The sequence below is a fragment of the Triticum urartu genome, unplaced genomic scaffold (genome assembly GCF_056163025.1).
Source record: "Triticum urartu cultivar PI428250 unplaced genomic scaffold, HENAU_Tu73 scaffold1, whole genome shotgun sequence".
Lineage (NCBI taxonomy): Eukaryota > Viridiplantae > Streptophyta > Magnoliopsida > Poales > Poaceae > Triticum > Triticum urartu.
The window spans coordinates 2369862-2387361 of record NW_028259461.1 but is presented as its reverse complement, the minus strand read 5'-3'; positions in this window follow the sequence as shown (position 1 = coordinate 2387361).

Below are 17500 nucleotides of genomic sequence, written 5' to 3'. Positions count from 1 at the left end.
AGTTAACAGCCGACCGCTCTACCACTGAGCTACTGAGGAACAAGGGGGGATTCGACCTCCTAGAGTTCAACTCCCGCTCTCAACCCATGAACAATATGAGTCCGAAGCTTCTTTCGTAACTCCCATAATTTCTTCGTAGTGGCTCCGTTCCATGCCTCATTTCATAGGGAAGCCCAAAGTGGCTCTATTTCATTCTATTTCACTTCCTAGCACTTCCTATCATTTAATATCCATCCCTTTGGTCTTATTGACATAAGAGATGTCATTTATAGTCTATCTCTTTCTATATATGGAAAGTCAAGAAATTCTCATCGAAACATCGAGAAATTGTGCATATAGAAAACTCTAAAGAAAGAAAAAAAGGAGACCCATGCCATGATTTTCAAATCTTTTCTATTTAGTAGTCTAAGTTTCTCGATGAGGATAATTAATTCGGTCGTTGTGGTCGGACTCTATTATGGATTTCTGACTACATTCTCCATAGGTCCCTCTTAGATCTTCTTTCTCCAATCTTGGATTAGGGAAGAAGGAGATATTCGCGACTACTGGCGATTTCATTATGGGGCAGCTCATGATCTTCATATCGATCTATTATCCACCTCTGTATCTATTCTTTCTTAGCTAAACAGGTGGAAGATCTATCCAATTTGGTTATATTATATCATGGACTCGAAAAACGGATCTGAATTTGACTGAAATGCACGATCTTCACAGGTATCACTTTTCACGATACCTAAAAGGTGGAATAGCGATTTTCGAACCATTTCCTATAAGAGAATGGTTTCCATTACTTTGAGAAATGGATTCTTATATCAAACTATAGCTATTGCATTAAAGAAGAAAAGAAACTAATAGAAGTCGAAGACGCGGAATGATAGTGAATAGAGAGAAAGATTCTTCTGATTTTCTTGTTTCTATCTACTAGACGCCGTAGAGAATTGAGAATTTTCATGTCTTTCAATTCTCGTACTCGTAATTGGAAAGTTATGGAAGGAGACCCATCATTTTGCAATGAAAACAACATATAAAACTCTGGACAATTTCGAAATCAGGCCAAGCGTCTTAATACATATGCAAAAAAATTCATTATTGGCCCACCATTGATTAGAAGATTTAGCTTGTATGAATCGCTATTGGTTTGATACGAATAATGACAATCGTTTCAGTATGTTAAGGATACAGATGTATCCACAATTCATTTAGAGTTACTTAATAGTCTATTTCTTATACCATATCTCTATCCCGTGAAATTCTCGAGCCAAAAGATGGATGCATATGCTGTGTTTCATTTTGCTAAATGATATCAATTAAATGGTGTATCAATTCCATAAATTGCATATAGCAATAAATAAATCAGCAAAATTCTTTCTAATATTTTAGATAGAAGAAACATTTCTTCTATCTAAAATATTAGAAAGAATGTACCCTTCTATCCAAATCCAATTTGCATCGATAAAATAAATCCAAATTCCAGTAGTAGATGAATAATTGCAAATTTGTGTGTGTACGAGATTAGAATAACTTCAAAATAACTGACATAATTTTGTATTTTTCCTGATCAGAAAAATACATGAAAAAGAAAGGAGGTAGAAAAATTTTTGGATTTATGGTTAAAGAAGAAAAAGAAGAAAACAGGGGTTCTGTTGAATTTCAAGTATTCAGTTTCACCAATAAGATACGGAGACTTGCTTCACATTTGGAATTACACAAAAAAGATTTTTCATCGGAAAGAGGTCTACGAAGACTTTTGGGAAAACGTCGACGTTTGCTGGCTTATTTGGCAAAGAAAAATAGAGTACGTTATAAGAAATTAATCGGTCAGTTGAATATTCGGGAGCAGTAATTTAATCGTTCAAATTTTTTTCTTGTTTTATTATTTTTTTAGTAGTCTTATAGTAGTCTTAGATTTTTCATTTTGATGAGCCTCGCTTTGAGGAATTCATGGAATAATCCATTTTCATGGAATAATGAATTAAGGAAGAAAGGATATGAGTCTACCGCTTACAAGAAAAGATCTCATGATAGTCAATATGGGCCCTCAACACCCATCAATGCATGGTGTTCTTCGACTGATCGTTACTCTCGATGGTGAGGATGTTATTGATTGTGAACCCATATTAGGGTATTTACACAGAGGAATGGAAAAAATCGCGGAAAACCGAACTATTATACAATACTTACCTTATGTAACAAGGTGGGATTATTTAGCTACTATGTTTACAGAAGCAATAACAGTAAATGCACCAGAATTCTTGGAGAATATTCAAATACCACAAAGAGCCAGCTATATTAGGGTAATTATGTTAGAATTAAGCCGGATAGCTTCTCACTTGCTATGGCTTGGACCTTTTATGGCGGATCTCGGCGCACAGACTCCTTTTTTCTATATTTTTAGAGAGAGAGAATTAATATATGATCTATTTGAAGCTGCTACAGGTATGCGAATGATGCACAATTACTTTCGCATCGGAGGAGTAGCCGCCGATCTACCTTATGGATGGATCGATAAATGTTTAGATTTCTGTGATTATTTTTTACGCGGAGTTGTTGAATATCAACAACTTATTACACAGAATCCAATTTTTTTAGAGCGAGTTGAAGGAGTAGGTTTTATTAGCGGAGAAGAAGCAGTAAATTGGGGCTTATCGGGACCGATGTTACGAGCTTCTGGAATACAATGGGATCTTCGTAAAGTAGATCCTTATGAGTCTTACAACCAATTTGATTGGAAAGTCCAATGGCAAAAAGAAGGGGATTCGTTAGCTCGCTATTTAGTACGAATTGGTGAAATGAGGGAATCCATCAAAATAATTCAACAAGCTGTAGAAAAAATTCCTGGAGGACCTTATGAAAATTTAGAAGTCCGACGCTTTAAGAAAGAAAATAATTCTGAATGGAATGATTTTGAGTATAAATTTCTTGGTAAAAAACCTTCGCCCAATTTTGAATTGTCAAGACAAGAGCTTTATGTAAGAGTAGAAGCCCCAAAAGGTGAATTAGGGATTTATCTAGTAGGAGATGATAGCCTTTTCCCCTGGAGATGGAAAATCCGTCCACCCGGGTTTATTAATTTGCAAATTCTTCCTCAGCTAGTTAAAAAAATGAAATTGGCTGATATCATGACGATATTAGGTAGTATAGATATCATTATGGGGGAAGTTGATCGTTGAAATGATAATAGATAGGGTAGAGGTAGAAACTATCAATTCTTTTTCGAAATTGGAATTATTAAAAGAAGTCTATGGACTGATATCGATTCTACCCATTTTGACCCTCCTTTTGGGAATAACAATAGAGGTACTCGTAATTGTGTGGTTAGAAAGAGAAATATCTGCGTCGATACAACAACGTATTGGTCCTGAATATGCTGGCCCCCTGGGCCTGCTTCAAGCTATAGCAGATGGGACTAAGCTACTTTTTAAAGAAGATATTCTGCCATCCCGAGGAGATATTTCTTTATTTAGCATTGGACCCTCTATAGCAGTCATATCAGTTTTATTAAGTTTTTTAGTTATCCCTTTGGGATATCATTTTGTTTTAGCCGATCTTAGTATTGGTGTTTTTTTATGGATTGCCATTTCAAGTATAGCTCCTATTGGTCTTCTTATGGCAGGATATAGCTCAAATAATAAATATTCTTTTTCAGGCGGTCTACGAGCTGCTGCTCAATCCATTAGTTATGAAATACCATTAACTTTTTGTGTGCTAGCAATATCTCTACGTGTGATTCGTTAAAATAGATCTTTTTCCTATAAAATCCATTAACTATTTATATTCCTTTTCTTATTTAGTATTTGGGTTGGTAAGTTAAACTAGATAGCTATATGAGTGAAACAAAACAGCTTATAAATTTGTAGTAAAAAGAAAAAATCTCATTTCCTACGTACAAGAAAAAAGTGGAAGTAAACATAAGCAGTGTAAACTCTTTATCCCAAGGTTGATATTTTTTAATTAGTCATCATATCTTGAAGCGGCCAAGAATAAAGGATTCACGATATGGAATTCCATTACTAGAATACTCCTAGTTATTACTATAACTTAATAATCCATAAGAAGAATCCACCAAAAGTTAGTGAAGGGTTAGGAACACTAAAGTACATAAAGGATTAGTAATGGAAAATCTAAAACATTAGAGATTTTTGCCCATAAAAGGAATCATAATAAGGACTTGCAATTTGTAGAAATTATCAAGTAGTACTTTCTTCGGATTCCGATCCAGAGTATGTTCCCATTCACTTGTTAAGGAAATGGCTATCAAGAACGAATTAACCCTTTATCCATTTTTTCTTTTTAAATACCCCTCCCTGGGGAAAGAAGAATAGTAAAAAAGATATGGAGTGCACTAGAAAAAATTTTCATTATTTCCTTCCTCTATCCATATTCATGCAGAATTGCCTCATGAACTAATACCCAACTCTTTCCATTTATTAATTGAATTCCTATAACAAGTAACAAGTGTTTTATTCCAAGATTAAGTTATTACTGAACAAAGAAAAATTTTCATTATATTATAAAGGATGAGATCAATTCGGAAGCGCTTTTTCTTATTCTTAGCAGACGGAATTCCTTTGTCTAATTTATGGACTTTCAAATCTATTTTATTTTATCTAATTCTATCTACGCCCCCGGGGCTAGGAACAAAACAGTCCTTTCCTTTTTCTGATCATAGAGAAGCCGTATGAAGCTAAGGTTTCATGTACGGTTTTGAAATAGCGGTGGGAACTGTGATGTTATCACCGACTATGATTATCTAACAGTTCAAGTACAGTTGATATTGAAGCACAGTCAAAATACGGTTTTTTTGGATGGAATATTTGGCGTCAGCTATAGGTTTTCCTGGTTTTTTAATTTCTTCTTTGGCAGAATGTGAAAGATTACCCTTTGATTTACCAGAAGCGGGAGGAAGAATTAGTAGCAGGTTACCAACTGAATATTCCGGTATCAAATATGGTTTATTTTTATCTTGTTTCTTACCTAAATTTATTAGTTTCTTCTTTATTTGTAACAGTTCTCTACTTGGGCGGTGGAATTTATCTATTCCTATATATCCTTTTTTGATTTTTTTCCAAATGAATAAAGCAGTTGGAATTTTGGAAATGACAATGGGTATATTTATTACATTAACTAAAGCTTATTTATTTCTCTTCATTTCTATCACAATAAGATGGACTTTACCCGAGGATGAGAATGGATCAGTTATTAAATCTTGGATGGAAATTTCTTTTTACTATTTCCCTGGGCAATCTCTTATTAACAACCTCTTCTCAACTTGTTTCACTATAAATAAGATAATACAATAATAGTAAGAATATTTTCAACACAAAAGCTCTCTCAAACAAGAGAAAGAAACATATCTTTTTCATAGATATTTAGAATGAATATGTTCCCTATGGTAACTGGGTGTCATGAGTTATGGTCAACAAACAATACGTGCTACAAGGTACATAGGTCAAGTTTCATAACTACCTTATCCCACACAAATCGTTTACCTATAACGATTTCACTACCCTTATGAAAAAATCAATTACACCAGAGCGTTTCCGAGGGCGAATCCACTTTGAATTTGATAAATGTATTGCTTGTGAAGTATGTTTCGCGTATGTCCGATAGATTTACCCGTTGTGGATTGGAGATTTGAAAAGGATATTAAAAGAAAACAATTGCTTAATTATAGTATTGATTTCGGAGTTTGTATATTTTGAGGCAATGGTGTTGAGTACTGTCCAACAAGCTGTTTATCAATGACTGAAGAATATGAACTTTCTACCTATGATCGTCATGAATTGAATTACAATCAAATTGCTTTAAGTCGGTTACCCAATCTCCATAATGGGAGATTACACAATTCAAAACAATTAGGAATTCGTCTGAAAGTAAAATAAACAAAGAAAAAAATCTTCGAATTCAAGAACGATTACTGATTACTACAACTTTGATTTTGTCTTTCTGTTATAAAAATCTAATAATTCTTTATTAAACTTAAAATTAAACAATAAAGAAAAAACGAAAAACTACTGCTTATTGGAAATTATTTCTTATTTAAATCAGACTAGATTTTCGTGATATAATATAATTTATAACAATAAGTTTATACACAAAAAAATACCCTAATCCTTTTTCCTTCCTTGAATCCTTTAGGTTTTAGTCAGTTCATGAAAAATTTTATACTATTAATTTCTTTTTATCCATAATGGATTTACCTGGACCAATACATGAGATTCTTATGCTATTTGGGGGATTTGTTCTTCTACTAGGGGGTCTAGGAGTAGTATTACTTACCAACCCCATTTATTCTGCCTTTTCGCTGGGATTAGTTTCTTGTTTGTATATCCATATTCTATTTTTTATTAAATTCCTACTTTGTAGCTGTCGCACAACTTCTTATTTATGTGGGAGCCATAAATGTCTTGATCATATTCGCTGTAATGTTCGTAAATGGCTCAGAATGGTCTAAAGATAAGAATTATTGGACTATTGGAGATGGGTTCACTTCACTCGTTTGTATTAACTATTGTTTTTTCACTAATGACTACTATCCCAGATACGTCGTGGTATGGAATTCTTTGGACTACAAGATCAAACCAAATAGTAGAACAGGGTCTCATAAATAATGTTCAACAAATTGGAATTCATTTAGCAACCGATTTTTATCTTCCGTTTGAACTCATTTCCATAATTCTTCTAGTTTCTTTAATAGGTGCAATACTATGGCTCGGCAATAAGAAAACTTAGAAAAAGTACAAATTATAAGATTGCAAATCTAAAATAAAATAACTAAAGAATCACAATTTTGATTTAGTAAAATCAATCTACTGCCAACAAATACCTCCTTTTTTTTTTTTTTTTTTTTCTTTTGTTGTGTAATTGTTCTATTGTAATTAATTGAATCGGTTCAATTCTTGCCCTCATATTGAAATGAATCGAGATTGATAAGGAGTTAGTTAATGATGTTTGAGCATGTACTTTTTTGAGTGTCTATTTTATTTTCGATGGTATCTATGGATTGATCACAAGCCGAAACATGGTTAGAGCTCTAATATGTCTTGACTTATACTGAATTCAATTAATCTAAATCTCGTAACATTTTCTGATCTATTTGATAGTCGCCAATTAAAAGGAGATATTTTCGCAATTTTTGTTATAGCCCTTGCAGGCTGCTGAAGCCGCTATTGGGACTATCCATTCTTTCTTCCATCCATCGTAATAGGAAATCCACTCGTATCAATCAATCTAATTTATTGAATAATTAGACTTTTGAATAATTAGACATAGAATCCTCTAAACAAAGGCGCACATATTAAAATAAATAGAAATCAATACTATTTTCTTAGTATTATTTGAGAATATCCATTTTTTTAGTAGATTATTGCATAGTATTCTTTTTCACTTAATGAATTTTTGTATTTGTAATTCATTGATATTGCAATTTGAATATTGCAATAATTTATATTGAAAAGACGATAGCCAATTTATTGGCTAATTCGAATTCGTCTGTACAATTCGTAAAATTCTTTCTTATTTCTTATTTATTGTTGAAATCCAAAATTAAAGTCTCTTGGCTCTCTTCACGCTTTCTCACAAACAGATTAAAAAATAGATTTTTTTTTTTGAAGTTTGGATAAACCATTGCTTCGTCTGGTGTCTACAATACATTATGACTCATTATAGTACTAATTTCATTTTTACCAGATCGAAAAATTTTATGTTGAAAAGAAAAATTTATAGATCCAATGTCACATTCCGTAAAAATTACGATACATGTATAGGATGCACTCAATGTGTACGAGCTTGTCCCAACAGATGTATTAGAAATGATACCCTGGGATGGATGTAAAGCCAAGCAAATTGCTTCCGCGCCGAGAACCGAAGATTGTGTGGGTTGTAAGAGATGTGAATCTGCCTGCCCGACAGATTTTTTAAGTGTCCGCGTTTATTTAGGGCCTGAAACAACACGTAGCATGGCTCTATCTTATTGATCCGTTACAAAAAACTTCACTCGAATCGTCTGATTCCTCTTTACCGAAGAAGCCTGTGCTCGAAATAATCGAGCACGGGCTTTTCTGGTCAAAACGTATCTTGTCTTTATCACTTTATCATGAGTTAATTTTCCTTGGTTAACAATACTTGTTGTTTTGCCGATATTTGCAGGTTCATTAATTTTCTTTTTACCTCATAAGGGAAACAAAGTCGTTAGGTGGTATACTATATCTATTTGTTTATTAGAATTCCTTCTAATGACTTATGCGTTCTGTTATCATTTCCACTGGAGGATCCCTTAATCAATTAAAGGAGATTATAAATGGATAGATGTCTTCGATTTCCACTGGAGATTGGGAATCGATGGACTTTCATTAGGATCTATTTTATTGACAGGATTTATCACTACTTTAGCTACTTTAGCAGCTTGGCCAATTACACGGAATTCGCGATTATTCTATTTCCTGATGCTCGCAATGTATAGTGGTCAAATAGGATTATTTTCTTCGCGAGACCTTTTACTTTTTTTTATCATGTGGGAGTTAGAATTAATTCCTGTTTTACTTACTTTTATCCATGTGGGGGGGGAAGAGGCGTCTATATTCAGCTACAAAGTTTATTTTGTATACTGCAGGCGGTTCCATTTTTTCTTAATCGGAGTTCTGGGTATGGGCTTATATGGTTCCAACGAACCAGGATTAGATTTGGAAAGATTAATTAATCAATCATACCCTGCAACCTTGGAAATACTTTTATATTTTGGCTTCCTTATTGCTTATGCTGTCAAATTGCCGATTATACCCCTACATACGTGGTTACCAGATACCCATGGGGAAGCACATTATAGTACATGTATGCTTTTAGCGGGAATATTATTAAAGATGGGAGCATATGGATTGATTCGGATCAACATGGAATTGTTACCTCATGCTCATTATCTATTTTCGCCCTGGTTAGTAATAATAGGAGCGATCCAAATAATCTATGCAGCTTCAACTTCTCTTGGTCAACGAAATTTCAAAAAAAGAATAGCTTATTCCTCTGTATCTCACATGGGTTTCATAATTATAGGAATTGGTTCCATAACCAACATTGGACTCAATGGAGCTATTTTACAAATATTATCCCATGGATTTATTGGTGCTACACTTTTTTTCTTGGCAGGAACCGCTTCTGATAGAATGCGTCTTGTTTATCTCGAAGAACTGGGGGGAATATCTATCCCAATGCCTAAAATTTTTACCATGTTTAGTAGCTTTTCAATGGCTTCTCTTGCCTTACCAGGAATGAGTGGTTTTGTCGCAGAATTAGTAGTATTTTTTGGACTAATTACTAGTCCAAAATTTCTGTTAATGCCAAAAACACTAATTACTTTTGTAATGGCAATTGGAATGATATTAACTCCTATTTATTTATTATCTATGTTACGCCAGATGTTCTATGGATACAAGCTATTTAATGTTCCAAACGCAAATTTTGTGGATTCTGGACCACGAGAACTCTTTATTTTAATCTGTATCTTTTTACCAGTAATAGGAATTGGTATTTATCCAGATTTTGTTCTCTCCCTATCCGTTGACAGGGTAGAGGCTCTCTTATCCAATTATTATCCTAAATAGGTTTGCTTTTTTTTACTCGTCTGCTCTATTAATGCAGAAATAAGTAAAAAAGTATATAATGCAGAAATAAGTAAAAAAGTATAATTAGATCTATCTCGAATTTTTGAGAACCCTTTGATAAGGCGTTCAAGGGGTTCTCAAATAAAACATAAAAGTAAAAACCTTCATTTCATGAAGGTTTTATTTTATGTAATCATTTAGGTGTTAATGTAAACGAACCATAACTATGTAAGCCTATTCCTAATAGATTTATACCAAAATAACAAATCCAAATTATAAGAAATCCTATCAAAGCTATAAGTGCAGAATTCGTACCCTTCCAATTTGGATTTGTTCTACTATGTAAATAAATTGCGAATATGGTCCAAGTAATAAATGCCCAAGTTTCCTTAGGATCCCAATTCCAATAGGATCCCCAGGCCTCATTAGCCCATACTGCTCCACAAAGAATACCTACGGTTAAAAGGGTAAATCCTAGGCTAATGACACGATAACTCCAAGAATCCAAACGCTCCGTTAATTGATATTTGTAATAATTTGGAAATGAAGGGACAGAGGTTCTTTTTAAAGCACTTCTTTTTGCATAAAAATATTTAATATCACTAAAGAAAAATGTTTTATTTAAAACATTTTTTTTCTTTTTAGAAAAGAAATGGAAATTATTTCGAAATCTAATGATTAGAATAGCGGCAGATAATAAGGATCCGCACAAAAGAGTTGCATAGCTTAATAACATCATACTGACATGCATCATTAACCACTGAGATTGTAGAGCAGGTACTAGTATCGTGGATTGATGCATTTCAGTTAAAAGACCCGATGTGGCAAAGCCTTGCGTTAAAATAGTACTTGGCGTAGTTATTGTGCTTAAATCATTTTTAGAGTTCTGTATTTTAGGAATGGTATGAAGAATATACAGGGCCCATGAAAGGAAGATCAATGACTCATATAAATTACTTAATGGAAAATGTCCCGAGGAAGCCCAACGAGAAACTAAGAATCCTGTTATAGAGAAAAAAGTAACTATCATTCCTTTTTCTGACGAATCGCGTAATCCTCCAAGTTCACGAACTAATAAGGTTATAAAATGAATCGTAATCACAATTGAAATCGTTGAGAAAGAGATATGAGTTAGTATATGTTCTAAAGTTGCAAATAGCATAAGGGGAAGGTCCCATTACAAAATTGTAAATTTCGAATTGATTTCTAATCTATTGTATTCTTTTTCAAGAATGCCGCCACTCGGATTCGAACCGAGATGCTTGAGCACTGCTTCCTAAGAGCAGCGTGTCTACCAATTTCACCATGGCGGCTAACTTCAAATAATAGGTAACTTAAAAGAATAATAGCTATTATCTTGGGAATCGTCGATATTGGGAAAGTCCATAAAATTTAGGAACATTAGAGTTTTCATTAAAATAGACTTCGTTTGGTAGTATCGTTTCCATTTTTTTTTTTTACAATAAACTCTTGCTTTGCCCAATAGAAACACAAACACTGCTTGAAAGAGTTGGAACTTCTTTTTTCTAACTTGCAATTATAGAACTAATTTTTTCTAATTAATTTCCCCTTTACATTTTGAAAATTCTTTCAATACAATGAAAAAAATCCAAAAGGGTTTCTATTTAATGATGAAATTAAAATAAAATGGATAAATAGAAAAGGCTTTTTGGATTTTTTAAAAATTTCTAGAATGAAAGTCTTTATGCTCTTATTAATAAGATTTACTAACCTTATGATTTTGGAGAAGATAGGTGGAAGTTGTAAGTCCTATTGTAAGAATACTCCACTTTTCATAATTTTCCTAATAGAATATGAGGATTCTATTAGGAAAATTATGAAAAGTTCATTGATAGGAAAAGAATACTTAGCACACAGTATACCAAACAAAACTTTTTTTTTCTTGTATATATAAGATAAGAGGGGTTTTTTGTTCTAAGAATATTGTACCGAGTAATTCGACACATAAAAGTACATTCAAAGAAGAATCCAAATTATTAAATAATTGGAATTCTTTTTTGATAAGTCAATTCATATTATTCCAAAATCTTATTATTTGTTTGTTGCCCAGAAAAACCCTTTGGTTTTGGATGCTCATTACCGCTCGAAAATGATCTTGATTTTACTAAAGAATAAGATTGTACTATGGAAAAATAAGTCTTTTTCTTCCAAATATTTTTACGAATACGCTTTTTTGACATTGAAGTACGTTTTTTTGGAACTGCCATTCAAAAAGGAAATTACTTTTTTCTAGTTGTATGTGAAAGACATCTATTGCTGCAAATCAATCCTTCTTTCTTCTTTTTATTAGTATTTATACTTAGATACTGAAAGATACTTAAATTTTGAATTATTTTTTACTTCATTTTGTCTAATGCGGATAAGACAACAAGAATTTTTTAACATTTTTTCTTTATATATTTTATACTTTTTTTTTAATAATATAGAATATATAGAAGGGTTTCTCATTTAAATCTATTTATATCTATTTATATATCAAGTATACTCCATATATAGATATATGGTATGGAAGCCTATCCCCCATATAAGATAAGACGGGGGGATAAAAAGAAGGGAAAATGAAAATAGTTAATTAAGTTCAGAATGGTATTCCATAAAGGAAAGGAATTCCAATCAAAACAAAAAATACTGAGTCTCTTAAACAAGACATTCTAAAACTTAGGTAATTTATAGTCATTAGAATTTTAGTTCTATATGAAGTAAGGACTATTCGATAATTTCTTATAAACATAGGTTTTCATTGGAATTCACTCAATCAGTTAATTATGGAACAAGAGAGCTGTTTCATCTTTGTTTTAAAGAAATATAAAAATGAATTATGAATAGAAAGTAAAATGATTCCACTTTTTTTTTTTTATTTTTATAAATATCTTTATTTAGTTAATAAAATAACTTCGTTACCTAGTTATTTTATTAACTTTTTTAATTTAACCAACTAAACCCATTCTTAATTTTTAATTATTTCAATGAGATAAATTTTGGAAAAATTAAGAATTTCAGTATTTTTTCTTATTCTTTTTATTTATTCTTTCAGAAAGAGATAAGAATTGGTTTGGTGAATCGGAAACAATTTTATAGAAAAATTGAAGTAAAAATTGAAGTAAAAATTGCAATTTCTTTTCTTATGGAACATACATATCAATATGCATGGGTAATCCCTCTTCTCCCACTTCCAGTTATTATGTCAATGGGATTTGGCCTTATTCTTATTCCGACAGCAACAAAAAATCTTCGTCGCATATGGGCTTTTCCTAGTGTTTTACTCTTAAGTATAGCTATGGTATTCTCAGTTCAACTGTCTATTCAACAAATAAATGGAAGTTCGATCTATCAATATCTATGGTCTTGGACCGTCAATAATGATTTTTCTTTAGAATTTGGATACTTGATTGACCCACTTACTTCTATTATGTTAATACTAATTACTACTGTAGGAATCCTGGTTCTTATTTATAGTGATGGTTATATGTCTCACGATGAAGGATATTTGAGATTTTTTGTTTATATAAGTTTTTTCAATACTTCCATGTTGGGATTGGTTACTAGCTCCAATTTGATACAAATTTATTTTTTTTGGGAACTCGTGGGAATGTGTTCTTATTTATTGATAGGCTTTTGGTTTACACGACCAATCGCAGCGAGTGCTTGTCAAAAAGCTTTTGTAACTAATCGTGTAGGGGATTTTGGTCTATTATTAGGAATTTTAGGTTTTTTTTGGATAACAGGTAGTTTAGAGTTTAGGGATTTGTTCAAAATAGCTAATAACTGGATTCCTAATAATGGAATTAACTCTTTACTTACTACTTTGTGTGCTTTTTTATTATTCCTTGGTGCAGTTGCGAAATCCGCACAATTCCCTCTTCACGTATGGTTACCCGATGCTATGGAAGGGCCCACTCCTATTTCGGCTCTTATACACGCAGCAACTATGGTTGCTGCGGGAATTTTTCTTCTAGCTCGACTTCTTCCTCTTTTCATATCTTTACCTTTGATAATGAGTTTTATTTCTTTAGTAGGTACAATAACACTATTCTTAGGAGCTACTTTAGCTCTTGCTCAGAGAGATATTAAAAGAAGCTTAGCCTATTCTACAATGTCTCAATTGGGTTATATGATGTTAGCTCTAGGTATAGGTTCTTATCAAGCTGCTTTATTCCATTTGATCACTCATGCTTATTCAAAAGCTTTATTGTTCTTGGGATCCGGATCCGTTATTCATTCAATGGAACCTCTTGTTGGATATTCACCAGATAAAAGTCAAAATATGGTTCTTATGGGCGGTTTAAGAAAATACATTCCAATCACAAGAACTACTTTTTTATGGGGTACACTTTCTCTTTGTGGTATTCCACCTCTTGCTTGCTTCTGGTCCAAAGATGAAATCCTTAGTAATAGTTGGTTGTATTCGCCCTTTTTTGGAATAATAGCCTCCTTTACTGCAGGATTAACTGCCTTTTATATGTTTCGGATATATTTACTTACATTTGATGGGTATTTGCGTGTTCATTTTCAAAATTACAGTAGCACTAAAGAGAGTTCCTTGTATTCAATATCCTTATGGGGAAAAAGGATACCCAAAGGAGTGAATAGGGATTTCGTTTTATCAACAACGAAGAGTGGAGTTTCTTTTTTTTCACAAAATATACCAAAAATTCAAGGTAATACAAGAAATAGGATAGGATCCTTTACTACGTCTTTTGGGGCTAAAAAAACTTTTGCCTATCCGCATGAAACGGGAAATACTATGTTATTTCCTCTTCTTATATTACTACTTTTCACTTTGTTCATTGGATTCATAGGAATCTCTTTTGATAATGGAGGAATTGGTAATGGAATAGCAGAGTTAACCATATTATCAAAGTGGTTAACTCCCTCAATAAACTTTACCCAGGAAAGTTCTAATTCTTTTGTAAATTCATATGAATTTATTACTAATGCAATTTCTTCTGTAAGTCTAGCTATCTTTGGTTTATTCATAGCATATATCTTCTATGGATCCGCTTATTCTTTTTTTCAGAATTTGGATTTAATAAACTCTTTTTACAAAGGAAATCCTAAAAAAGAATTTTTAGATCAAGTAAAAAAAAATATATACAGTTGGTCATATAATCGTGGTTATATAGATATTTTCTATACTAGGGTCTTTACCCTCGGTATAAGAGGGTTAACCGAACTCACGGAGTTTTTTGATAAGGGTGTTATTGATGGAATTACCAATGGAGTGGGTCTTGCTAGTTTTTGTATAGGAGAGGAAATTAAATATGTAGGGGGAGGTCGAATCTCGTCTTATTTATTCTTTTTTTTATGTTATGTATCTGTGTTTTTATTCTTTTTTCTTTCTTAAGTTAAGGAATTTACAACAAGTCTCTTGCAAAAATAACTATCCTATCCCCTTTCTACAATCTCTCTATATCCTTGTTACATAAGGTAAGTATTGTATAATAGTTCGGTTTTCCGCGATTTTTTCCATTCCTCTGTGTAAATACCCTAATATGGGTTCACAATCAATAACATCCTCACCATCGAGAGTAACGATCAGTCGAAGAACACCATGCATTGATGGGTGTTGAGGGCCCATATTGACTATCATGAGATCTTTTCTTGTAAGCGGTAGACTCATATCCTTTCTTCCTTAATTCATTATTCCATGAAAATGGATTATTCCATGAATTCCTCAAAGCGAGGCTCATCAAAATGAAAAATCTAAGACTACTATAAGACTACTAAAAAAATAATAAAACAAGAAAAAAATTTGAACGATTAAATTACTGCTCCCGAATATTCAACTGACCGATTAATTTCTTATAACGTACTCTATTTTTCTTTGCCAAATAAGCCAGCAAACGTCGACGTTTTCCCAAAAGTCTTCGTAGACCTCTTTCCGATGAAAAATCTTTTTTGTGTAATTCCAAATGTGAAGCAAGTCTCCGTATCTTATTGGTGAAACTGAATACTTGAAATTCAACAGAACCCCTGTTTTCTTCTTTTTCTTCTTTAACCATAAATCCAAAAATTTTTCTACCTCCTTTCTTTTTCATGTATTTTTCTGATCAGGAAAAATACAAAATTATGTCAGTTATTTTGAAGTTATTCTAATCTCGTACACACACAAATTTGCAATTATTCATCTACTACTGGAATTTGGATTTATTTTATCGATGCAAATTGGATTTGGATAGAAGGGTACATTCTTTCTAATATTTTAGATAGAAGAAATGTTTCTTCTATCTAAAATATTAGAAAGAATTTTGCTGATTTATTTATTGCTATATGCAATTTATGGAATTGATACACCATTTAATTGATATCATTTAGCAAAATGAAACACAGCATATGCATCCATCTTTTGGCTCGAGAATTTCACGGGATAGAGATATGGTATAAGAAATAGACTATTAAGTAACTCTAAATGAATTGTGGATACATCTGTATCCTTAACATACTGAAACGATTGTCATTATTCGTATCAAACCAATAGCGATTCATACAAGCTAAATCTTCTAATCAATGGTGGGCCAATAATGAATTTTTTTGCATATGTATTAAGACGCTTGGCCTGATTTCGAAATTGTCCAGAGTTTTATATGTTGTTTTCATTGCAAAATGATGGGTCTCCTTCCATAACTTTCCAATTACGAGTACGAGAATTGAAAGACATGAAAATTCTCAATTCTCTACGGCGTCTAGTAGATAGAAACAAGAAAATCAGAAGAATCTTTCTCTCTATTCACTATCATTCCGCGTCTTCGACTTCTATTAGTTTCTTTTCTTCTTTAATGCAATAGCTATAGTTTGATATAAGAATCCATTTCTCAAAGTAATGGAAACCATTCTCTTATAGGAAATGGTTCGAAAATCGCTATTCCACCTTTTAGGTATCGTGAAAAGTGATACCTGTGAAGATCGTGCATTTCAGTCAAATTCAGATCCGTTTTTCGAGTCCATGATATAATATAACCAAATTGGATAGATCTTCCACCTGTTTAGCTAAGAAAGAATAGATACAGAGGTGGATAATAGATCGATATGAAGATCATGAGCTGCCCCATAATGAAATCGCCAGTAGTCGCGAATATCTCCTTCTTCCCTAATCCAAGATTGGAGAAAGAAGATCTAAGAGGGACCTATGGAGAATGTAGTCAGAAATCCATAATAGAGTCCGACCACAACGACCGAATTAATTATCCTCATCGAGAAACTTAGACTACTAAATAGAAAAGATTTGAAAATCATGGCATGGGTCTCCTTTTTTTCTTTCTTTAGAGTTTTCTATATGCACAATTTCTCGATGTTTCGATGAGAATTTCTTGACTTTCCATATATAGAAAGAGATAGACTATAAATGACATCTCTTATGTCAATAAGACCAAAGGGATGGATATTAAATGATAGGAAGTGCTAGGAAGTGAAATAGAATGAAATAGAGCCACTTTGGGCTTCCCTATGAAATGAGGCATGGAACGGAGCCACTACGAAGAAATTATGGGAGTTACGAAAGAAGCTTCGGACTCATATTGTTCATGGGTTGAGAGCGGGAGTTGAACTCTAGGAGGTCGAATCCCCCCTTGTTCCTCAGTAGCTCAGTGGTAGAGCGGTCGGCTGTTAACTGACTGGTCGTAGGTTCGAATCCTACTTGGGGAGATTTTATTCATTCTTTAATGTAAGAATTTTAATGTAAGAATAAAGAATTGAATTAAAGGGCTTGCTTTGACCCTTAGGAGTAGGTAACACCGTTCGCTATCCTTGTTTCTATTTCTATTGCATTCTATCTCATCGTATCACATTCTGTTCTACGATTCCACTTCGACAAAAGGAAAGAGCATACCTAAGTTCAATAGCTTTACGTCCGCTATCCCGATCATGATTTTCCTACCCTCAGGGGG